The following is a 10,371-nucleotide window of genomic DNA, read 5'->3' on the forward strand; positions in this document are numbered from 1 at the left end:
AGAAGTTTGAGGCCAACCTCAGGAACTTTACTAAGACCCTGTGTCAAAATAAAGAGTTGGGGATGTAGACTCAGTGGTAGAGCACTTGCCTAGTATGTTCAAGGACCAGGGTTTAATCCCCAGTACTGCAAAAAACAAACAAACAAAAAAGTGGGGGTGGGAGACTTAGAAGAATCTGAGAGAGAAATAGTGTGTGTATAAGAGAGATAATAAAGATCAGAGCAGAAATCAATTAAATAGAAGTAAAACACAACAGAGGAAATTCAATGAAATCAAAGGACGGGCTGGAGTATAGTTCAGTTGGTAGAGTGCTTGCCTCACATGAACAAGACCCTGGGTTCAATCATCATCATCACACGCACAAAAATCAAAGGACAGAGTTCCACTTCTGGGAAGATGGAATAGACATACTGCTCCCTCTTTTTCCTCACTAAGTACAATCAAAAACCACGAACACTAAAAATAAATATATTTCCAAAACTGAAGGGAAAGACCCAAGGTATAATGCGGCAGTGAGTTTCCTGAGTATTTCTTTTTCCTAGGACGCCCTACTCTTGCAATGGAAGAAATTAGCAACCAGGATGCATCAATGGGCACAAACCAAAAAACAATGTTAAAGCCTAACAAAGTAGGACACCTGCTTGCCTACTATGCATGAGGCCTTGGGTTCAATTCCCAGCATCACACGTGAAAAATATATAAATTTAAAACTCCCAAAATAGAAATCTGAAGGCCCAGATGTTTAACTGGAAAACAATGCCAAATGTTGAAAGAATTAAAACCAATTCTGGCTCTCTAAACTCTAACCAACTCTCCTCTAAAAATGAAAAAGGAAGGAGAACTTTCCAATTCATTATGTGAAGCTAATATTACCCTAATAATATAACCAGACAAAGAAAATATAAAGGGAATACTATATAGTAAAATCCTTAACAAAATTACACAGAATCCTACAACATAAAAAAAAGAATTATATGCCATAACCAAGTGGAGCTTATTCCTGAGTTGGTTAAATATTCAAATATCAATTAACATATCTACCATATTAGGTAAGTAAAGAAAAAGACAACTGTCAGCTACTGCATACAAAGTAGTTGATCAAATTCAATGCCCATTCATGATTTTAAAAAGCTAAGAAAATTAGCAATAAAGTATAGGTGTACACTTCCTCAACTTCATACAGAGCTTCTACCAAAAAAGCACAGTTAAAGCTGGGCACAGTGGTGCATGCCTATAATTCCTGCAACTTGGGAAGCTGAGGCAGGAGGATTACAAGTCTGACGCCAGCCTCGGCAATTCAGCAAGGTCCAAAGCAACTTAGAACCTTTCTGAAAATAAAAAAATAAATCAATCAAGAGAGCTGGAATGGGCTGGGGTTGTGGCTCAGTGGTAGAGCGCTTGTCTACTACGTGTGAGGCCCTGGGTTCAATCCTCAGCACCACATAAAGACAAATAAAGTAAAGGTACTGTGTCTAACTATAACTAAAACAAATTAAAAAAAAAAAAAAAAAAGAGCTGGGGATGTGGTTTATTGGTTAAGTACCCCTGGGTTCAATCCCCAGAAGAAAAAAATAAATTAATAAGCGTGCAGTTACTATAGTACTAACTACTTATCACCACTGAGTGAATGCTTCCCTCTAAAGTCAAAAACACTTCTTTATTCACTCTCAACACTTTTAATGAGCACAGAGCTAGAATTTCTAGCCACAAGTCAGACAAGAATAAAAGGCACACAAATTGGAACCAATATAAAAATAATCCTACATACAAATGACATCATTATCTGTACAGTAAATCCCAAGGAAACTACAATAAAACCCTTAATTTAGCAAAACTATAAGATAAATATTTAAGTCAAATATATTTTCACATACTATCAAGGAACTCCAAAATAAAATATATATTATTATTCACAATTGCTCCCTCCAACATTAAATACTTAGATATAATCTACAAAACATGTTTATAACTGATATAATTAAAAGCTATACAACACTGATATAAGAAATCAAAGAATATCTGAATGACTTTAACATGTCCATGGATTAAAGACTCAACATGTTTGGCTGGGGTTGTGGCTCAATGGTAGAGTGCTTGCCTAGCATGTGTGAGGCACTGGGTTCAATTCTCAGCACCACATATAAATAAATAAAGGTCCATCAACAACTAAAAAAAAGACCCAACATGTTAAAGATGTCAATTCTCTCCAAACTGATATTTAAATTTAATGGTATTCCAGTCAACACACCATCAATGTTTCTAGATACATTTATATGAAATTATTCTAAAGTGTGTATATGTACACATGCATGTTTAAAACAATAAGGCAACTTTACAGATAAAACAATTTTGAAAATAAAATCAGCTGTTATCAATCTGATTTCAAGAGTTTCCACGCTACAATAATAAAGACAGGGTGGAGCTGGGCACAGTGGCTTATACGTATAACTCAGCTACTCAGGATGCTGAGACAGAAGGTCACATGTTTGAGCCCAGCCTCAGAAACCTGGCAAGATCTTGTCTCAAAATAAAAAATAAAAAGGACTACAGATGTAGCATCCAGAGGGACTGATGAACAACTCAATGGAACCGAACAGAAAACTCAAAAACAAACTGAAATAAACTAAGTCTAACTGATTTTGGACAAAGGTACAATTATTCAATGGAGAACCAGAAACACTTTTCAAAAGATGGCACTGGAGCCAGGCGTGGTGGCACATGCCTGTAATCCCAGCAGCTCAGGAGGCTTAGGCAGGAGGATTCCAAGTTTAAAGCCAGTCTCAGCAATTTAACGGGGCCCTAAGCAATTTAACAAGACCATGTATCAAAATAAAAAATAAAACAGAGCTGGGGATATGGCTCAGTAGGTTAAGCGCCCCTGAGTTCAATCCCTGATACCAAAAAAAAAAAAAAAAAATGGCATTGGAGAATTTGGACACCCAAAGCAAAAACCATGACCTTGATCTCAGTCTAATGCCTTACACAAAAATTTATCCAAAATATATCACATATTTAAATTTAAAACAGAAAACAACAAAATTCTAAAGAAACAGAAGAAAAATCTTCAGGATCTAGCATTAGATAACAGTTTATCAAACTTGACAGCAAAAGCATGACCCATAATAAAAGGAAAAACTTACAAATTGCTTCATCAAAACTAGTAAATCTGGGGCTGGGATGTAGCTTAGCTGTACAGCACTTGCCTAGCACATGTGAGGCCCTGCATTCAATTCTCAGACCACCACTACCACCACACACACACACACACACACACACACACACACACACACACACCATACACAAATAACAAGTCAGAGAATCAAGAAGGTATGAACTATTCAAAATAAATACATGTATGAAATGAAAATGTCCCTGAAAAAGCCAGCCTCAGAACTGGCATATCTACTACACAAAGACTTTAAAACAAGCATTTTTAAAATGCTCAAAAACCTAAAACAAATAAATAAAAAAAGGTGAAGAAAACAGTGTATGAACCAATTGAAAACATTAATAGTTAGAAAAAATAAAATAAACCAAAAAGAAATTCCCAAGCTGAAAAGCATAAAAACTAAAATAAAAATTTCCCTAAAGGAGTTCAAAGCAGATCAGAGCATGCAGAAAATCGGCAAACTTGAAGATAGGACATAGAAATTATCAAGTCTGCAGAATAGAAAGAAAAAGACTGAAGAACAGTGGCATATACCTGTAATCCCAGTGGCTTAGGAGGCTGAGGCAGGAGGATCGCGAGATCAGTCTCAGCAAAAGGGAGGCATTAAGCAACTCAGTGAGACCCTGTCTCTAAATAAAATACAAAAAAGGGCTGGGGATGTGGCTCAGTGGGTAAGCCTCCCATTAGTTCAATCCCTTGTACCAAAAAAAAAAAAAAGACTGAAGAAAAATGAACATGCCTAAGGAATCTATGGAACCAAATAGGTCAACATTTGCATTGTTTAAATCCCATAAGAAAGAAAGAAAGAGACAGGAAGGATATCTCATTGAAAACTTCCCATATTTTATAAAAGAAATGAACATAAACGTCCAAGAAGCTAAATGAACTCATAAAGACCCACACTGAGGCACATATACTAAAATTTCAAAAGACAAAAGCCAGGTGTGAAGGCACACATCTAAAATTCTGGTAGGTTGAGGCAGCAGCATTCCAAGTTCAAAGCCAGCCTCAGCAACTTAATGAAACTCTTTTTCAAAATAAAAACTAAAGAACTAGGGATGTGGCTCAGAGTTAAGTACCTATGGGTACCCCCCAGCCCATCCCCAAAAAAAGAGAAAGAAAAGCCAAGAGCATAACAACACGCTCCTATAGTCCATTACTGGGCAAGATGAGGCATGAAGATTACTTGCAGGCATTTCAAGGAAGCTGAAGCAACATAGCAAAACCCCTATCCCAATCAATCAATAATGCTGAATAAACAAAAATAAAAGAAGGGGTGGAATTTGTAGATCAATGGTAGAGTGCTTGCTTAGCATGTGTTAGGCACTGGGTTCAATCCTCAGCACCACATAAAAATAAATAAATAAAATAAAGGTACTGTGTCCATCTACAACTAAATAAGATTTTCAAAAATAAAAGAGAATCTTAAAAGCAATGAGAGAAATGACTGTTCACCTCCCAAAGAGCACTGAAGCATATCAGAAATTTTGGAAGTCAGAATACAGCGGGCACACTGCAAAATTCTAAAGAACAAACTGTCCCAGGTACTCCAGAGGCTGAGGTAGGATTGCTTGACTCTAGAAGTTCAAGAAAAGCCCAGGTAATACAGGGAGATCCCATCTTTGAGGAAGGAAAGGAGTGAGAACTATCAAACCAAGAATCCTATATCCGGCAAAAAAAAAAGTCCTTCAAAGATGAAAGAAAAATTAAAACTCAAAAGGATTTATTAAAAATCAATTACAATGAAAAAATTTAAAATGAAAATTCCATTTAAAACATCAAAAATAAATTAATAAACTATTCAAACTAGGCAAATGACTTGTACATTAAAAACTATAAAAGCTGTTGAATAAAAAGAAGAATGTTGGGCTGGGTTTGTAGCTCAGTGGTAGAGTGCCTGCCTTGCATGCAAGAAGCACTAGGTTTGATCCTTAGCACCACATAAATATAAATAAAATAAAGATATTGTACCTATCTACAACTTAAAAAAATATAAAAAAAAAAAAAAAAAGAAAAGAATGTAAAGACATCCCACCCCATGTCTCAGGATAGAGGACTTAATGTTGCTAAAATGTCAACACTACCTAAAGTGACCTAAATAATCAATGCAATCCTATCAAAATCCCAATATTTTATTAAGAAATTTTTAAAAATTCATACTAAAGTTTATTTAAATCCTTAAGGGACCACAAAGAGTCAAACCTTGAAACAAAAAATTTGAAGGATTCATACTTCCTGATTTCAATACATAATACCAAGTCAATGCATTGGCAAATGCCTTTAATTCCAGCTACTAGGGTTGAAGCAGGAGGACTGAAAGTTCAAGACCAGCCTACGCAATTTAGGTAGACCCTATCTTAATAAATAAAAAGGGCTCTGGTAGAGTACTCCTGAATTTTATATCAATAAAACTTCTAAAACAAGGCAGAGAGAGTAAATGATGAAAAGAAAAAGAAAAAAAAAACACAGATATTCTTCTAACAACTAAAGGAAAATAAAAAGAGAAACAAAATGTTTTAATAACAATGGCTGAGGGGTTGGGGCTGTAGCTCAGTGGCAGAATACCTGCCTAGCATGCATGAGGCACTAGGTTTGATCCATAGCACCACATAAAAATAAACAAAATAAAGAAATACTCTTCATCTCTTCATCTACAACTACAAAAAAAAATTTAAAAGAAAAAATAATAATGGCTGAAAATTTACTATAACTGATAACAAACAGCAAGTCATAGCAAATCTCAGACAAGGAAAATTACAAAAAATCCTATACATTTAAACTGCAAAAAAACAAAGGTAAAATCTTAAAAGAAGTCAGAAAAGATCACCATACCTATAGGAGAACAAGGATAAAAAAGTGGACTTCTCATAAAAAACCATGCAAGGAAGGGTTGGGGCTTAAGCGCAATGGTAGAGCACTTGCCTAGAACAGGTGAGGCATTGGGTTCTATCCTCGGCATCACATAAATAAATAATACAAAAATAAAGTTATGGGGCTGGGGATGTGGTTCAAGCGGCAGTGCGCTCGCCTGGCATGCGCAGGGCACTGGGTTTGATCCTCAGCACCACATAAAAATAAAGATGTTGTGTCCACTGAAAACTAAAAAATAAATATTAAAAAAATTCTCTCTAAAAAAAATAAAAATAAAGTTATATTAAAAAAAAAAAAAAAAAAACCCAGGGAGGAGAGAGATGGAGNAAAAAAAAAAAAAAAAAAAAAAAAAAAATTCATGACAGAGACACAGCTCATCTAAATTTCCCATCCCATCTTTAAAAGAAAATAATAAAGCTGGAACTAAGCCACACACACACACACATACACACAAATTAAGTTATTTCTCTAAACTATAATCTGTACTAAAGCATATCACTTAAGAGCACCAACTCTGGAGTACCCAGAGTTCAAATCGTGGCTCATTAATTTTTCATATAATTCAACAAATTATTAGATTTCTATATTACTAACATTTACTCATCTCTTATCCCCCCCCCCAAAAAAAAAAAACAGTTAAGCATAACATCTGTATCTCATTGCCCTATTGAGAGGGTGAAATTGCCTACTCCTCAAAAAAGTACCTGGCCCACAACCAGAGAACTATACTACTTTGCAGATAAGAAAACTGAGGCATAGATAAGCAATTGGTCGCTTTTTTTTTTTCTTGTAGTTGTAGATGGACAGCATGCTTTATTTTATTTGTTTATTTTTTATGTGGTGCTGAAGATCTAACCCAGTGCCTCACACATGCAAGGCAAGTGCTCTGTCACTGAGCTACAGCCCCAGCCCAACTGGTTCAGTCTTAAATCTAGTTGATCTGACTCCAAAGTCCATAGTCTTAACACTACTGCTATACTACTTGAGTGTCTCTGGGTGAGATTGTGGATCATGGATTCTTTTTCTAAAATATTTTCCTTTACCACAATTACTAAAAAACGAGTATACCTGCACTACTACTGATTTCAGAGCAAATTTTTCAGTAAAAATACATTAGAACAGAAGAATGTTTTCCCTGCACTAGTAGTTTAAAAAAAACATAGGAGGGGCTGGGGTTGTGGCTCAGTAGTAGAGTGCTTGCCTAGCATGTGTGAGGCCCTGGGTTCAATCCTCAGCACCACATAAAAATACATAAATAAAATAAAGGTATTGTGTCCAACTACAACTAAAAAAATACATATAAAAAAAAAAATACACACACACAGGAAGCCAAAGGAAATAGCACATGCCTGTAATCCCATCTACTCAGAAGGCTCAAACTTGAAGATTGCAAGTTTGAGGCAAGCCCAGACAACCTAGCAAGACTCTGTCTCAAAATAAAAACTAAAAAGGGCTGGAGAAGTACATTAGTGATAGAACATCCTTTGGTTCAATCCCCAGTACTGAAGGGGAAGAAAAGGAAAAAAGGACTGGTAATATAGCTCAGTGGTAGAGAGCTAGAATGCCTGAGGCTCTGGATTCAAAATGGGGTAGGTGGACCAACAAATAAAACAAATGGGGGTGGGGGGGACCACTAGATACTTTTAAGGACAAAAAATAGCAACATTTTTAATTGTAGGAGATAATCTTGAGACAGAAAGGGATGTACTAAAAAGAAGGGAAGGAGAGAGCCCAGCACTCTGGAGCATGCCTGTAATTCCAGCTGCTAGGGAGGCCGAGACAGGATCGCAAGTTCAAAGCCAGATCAGCAATGACTGAGGTGAAAGCAACTCAGTGAGACCCTGTCTCTAAATAAAATACAAAATAGGGCTGCAGATGTGGCTCAGTGGTCGAGTGCCCAATTCCAATCCCTGGTACCCAACACCCCCCGCCCCAAAAAAAATAAGGCAAGGAAGGCCAGTACGTGTACTATATTTGTAGAAAAATAAGGTATGTACATTCTTACACACACATAAAGGCACTATAAAAATAAAAAACTAAAACTAGGGAGTCGGAAATAAAAATGAGTGAATGTGGGAAATTCAGGAGGAAGAATTTTTATCTTTGTTATTGTTGTTTTGGTTTTGATTATTTTGTGCTGAGGACTGAACCCAGCACCTCATATTTACTAAGCATGCACTCTACCACTAAGCTATACTCCCAGCTCTTGGGAAAGAGAATATTTACCGTACCATCTTTTTACATTTTTTTGAACCAGATCATCGTATCACCTTAGAAAAATAAAATGAGGGGCTGGGGATGTGGCTCAAGCGGTAGCGCGCTCGCCTGGCATGCATGCGGCCTGGGTTCGATCCTCAGCACCACATACAAAGATGTTGTGTCTGCCGAAAACTAAAAAATAAATATTAAAAAAAAATTCTCTCTCAAATAAAAAAAAAAAAAAGAATTTGAAAAAAAAGAAAAAGAAAATGATTAAAGTATTACAATAACTTTAAAAAATTAGGTCTCAGATTATGATGCAAGAATATAGAGATAGAGAAACTAAAGATACCTAGGATAGGATTTCTACTTAAGTAGAAAGTCCTGGAGGCAATTAGAAATAAGACCTGAAGTCAGGAAAAAAATTGTTCAGGTGATGATACTGGTATCCAGAGGCACCCACATGCGTGCATAAATTCACCAACGGTGAGGTTATCAAATAAGCCAGAAAGCAATCATGTAACTTAAATTTTAAAGTAAGAAAAGTAATGCCAAAAAAAATTCAGAGGCTATAAAAGAAAATAGCTACCCAGAAGTCATGAAAATAGTGTTTCAAGAAAGACAGCATGGATCACGAGGGGTTTTGTTTATTGTGGTTTTTGTTTTTTTGTTTTGAAACAGGGCCTCAACTATATTGCTCAGGTTTGACAGAAACTTGTGATCCTCTGGCCTCAGTCTCCCAAGTAGCTGGGATTATTGGCATGTGCCATGACACCCAGTTATAATCTTTGGCACAATAATTTTAAATGCTGAAAATAGGTTAAATAGAATCAAAACTTTTTTTTTTTTTTTTGAGAGAGAAAATTTTTTAATATTTATTTTTTTAGTTTTCAGTGGACACAACATCTTTATTTTTATGTGGTGCTGAGGATCGAACCCAGCGCATGTCAGGCGAGCGTGCTACCGCTTGAGCCATATCCCCAGCCCAAGTAGAATCAAAACTTTTTAAAAAAAAGGGGTGGGGGGGGGGCATTTGAAATTAGTCACAAAATTTAAGAGTGGTAAAGAGGCAAATGTAACAGTGTAATGGTCGAATCAAAATGTATGGTATTTTCTGTACTTACAAATAAAATTAATATTAAAAACCAGTATAAAGGACATCTACTGTTCATCTGCTTCATAAGCATCACCCTTCTTTTGTGAACAGTACCCACCCCCCTGCATTAGGGAAACTGCTCTTACCCCTGACTCCAACTATGTAGTTCTAGTGAGGGTTGCCATTCATAGTACCCTCCCCACTCCAGCCAGAGGGATGGTGGGTACATGATCCAAGACAGGTCAGAGTCCTTCTCAGGATTCTTCAAGAAAACCCCTTCTCGTGGTAGAAGGGGCTGGGAAGATGAGAGCCAAGAGCTGCCAGCAGTCATGGTTCCAGCCTCATGTAGTAGAGAGTCTGTAGTATGAGAGAATGAAATCAACACGCAGAGAAACAGAGATAAGAAGTGAAGTCCTAAACCCAATGGAAGAAGGAAGAGAAAACAAATATACTAATAATGTGACTAATACAGCTGATGTAACTTAAGACCAGATTTGGTTCTCAGCTGCCTGGTAACCAGAACAAAAAGAAAAATAGAATTTTTCATGTATCTAACAAAAAGGAAGAGATATACCAGATCCTCAAAGGAGATAATCTTCCTGAAGTTAAATCATTTAAAGAAATTCTTGCACATAGATCTTTATTTAAGGGTCACTGAAAGACAAAATGGACAGTGTCCATGATGAGTGTTATAGCAAATGCAAATTTCTTATGCTATCATAATGACAACTGGTATCTTTTAATCATCAAACATTACTAAGAGACTAGAACACAGCAGGCTGTTGAAGAAGTGGAACTAAAAACTATGATTCTATTCCTTCAGGAAGTTTGAGAAAAAAGGGGAAAAGACAAAAGGGCAAACATGTAAAAAGTGGAACCCATAGGAAAATTCAAAAACATTTATAATTTGAATGAGAAAAATCAAGTAAAGAAAAAAGACAGACTGAAGATAGAAGACATAACTAGTAATTGATTTGAGGGTGGGGGGTGGGGGATACCCTAGAAGAAATGGGATTTAATCCCAGTGACTCCAGAG

At 36.4% G+C, this 10,371-nt stretch overlaps 1 protein-coding gene across 6 annotated transcripts in view; it reads right to left on the bottom strand.

The window, feature by feature from the left end:
• Positions 1–10,371, bottom strand: part of Mllt10 (MLLT10 histone lysine methyltransferase DOT1L cofactor) — a 193,185-nt gene that overhangs the window by 171,452 nt on the left and 11,362 nt on the right. For 2 of the 6 annotated variants that reach the window (XM_048812727.1, XM_048812724.1), the window contains exon 2: positions 9,482–9,692. The exons of the other annotated variants lie outside the window; for them this stretch is intronic. The gene's annotated coding sequence lies outside the window, so the exon portion shown is untranslated. The remainder of the gene's footprint in view (positions 1–9,481; positions 9,693–10,371) is intronic. 6 annotated transcript variants of the gene reach the window in all.

This window comes from Marmota marmota, unplaced genomic scaffold, assembly GCF_001458135.2.
Source record: "Marmota marmota marmota unplaced genomic scaffold, marMar, whole genome shotgun sequence".
Taxonomy (NCBI): domain Eukaryota; kingdom Metazoa; phylum Chordata; class Mammalia; order Rodentia; family Sciuridae; genus Marmota; species Marmota marmota.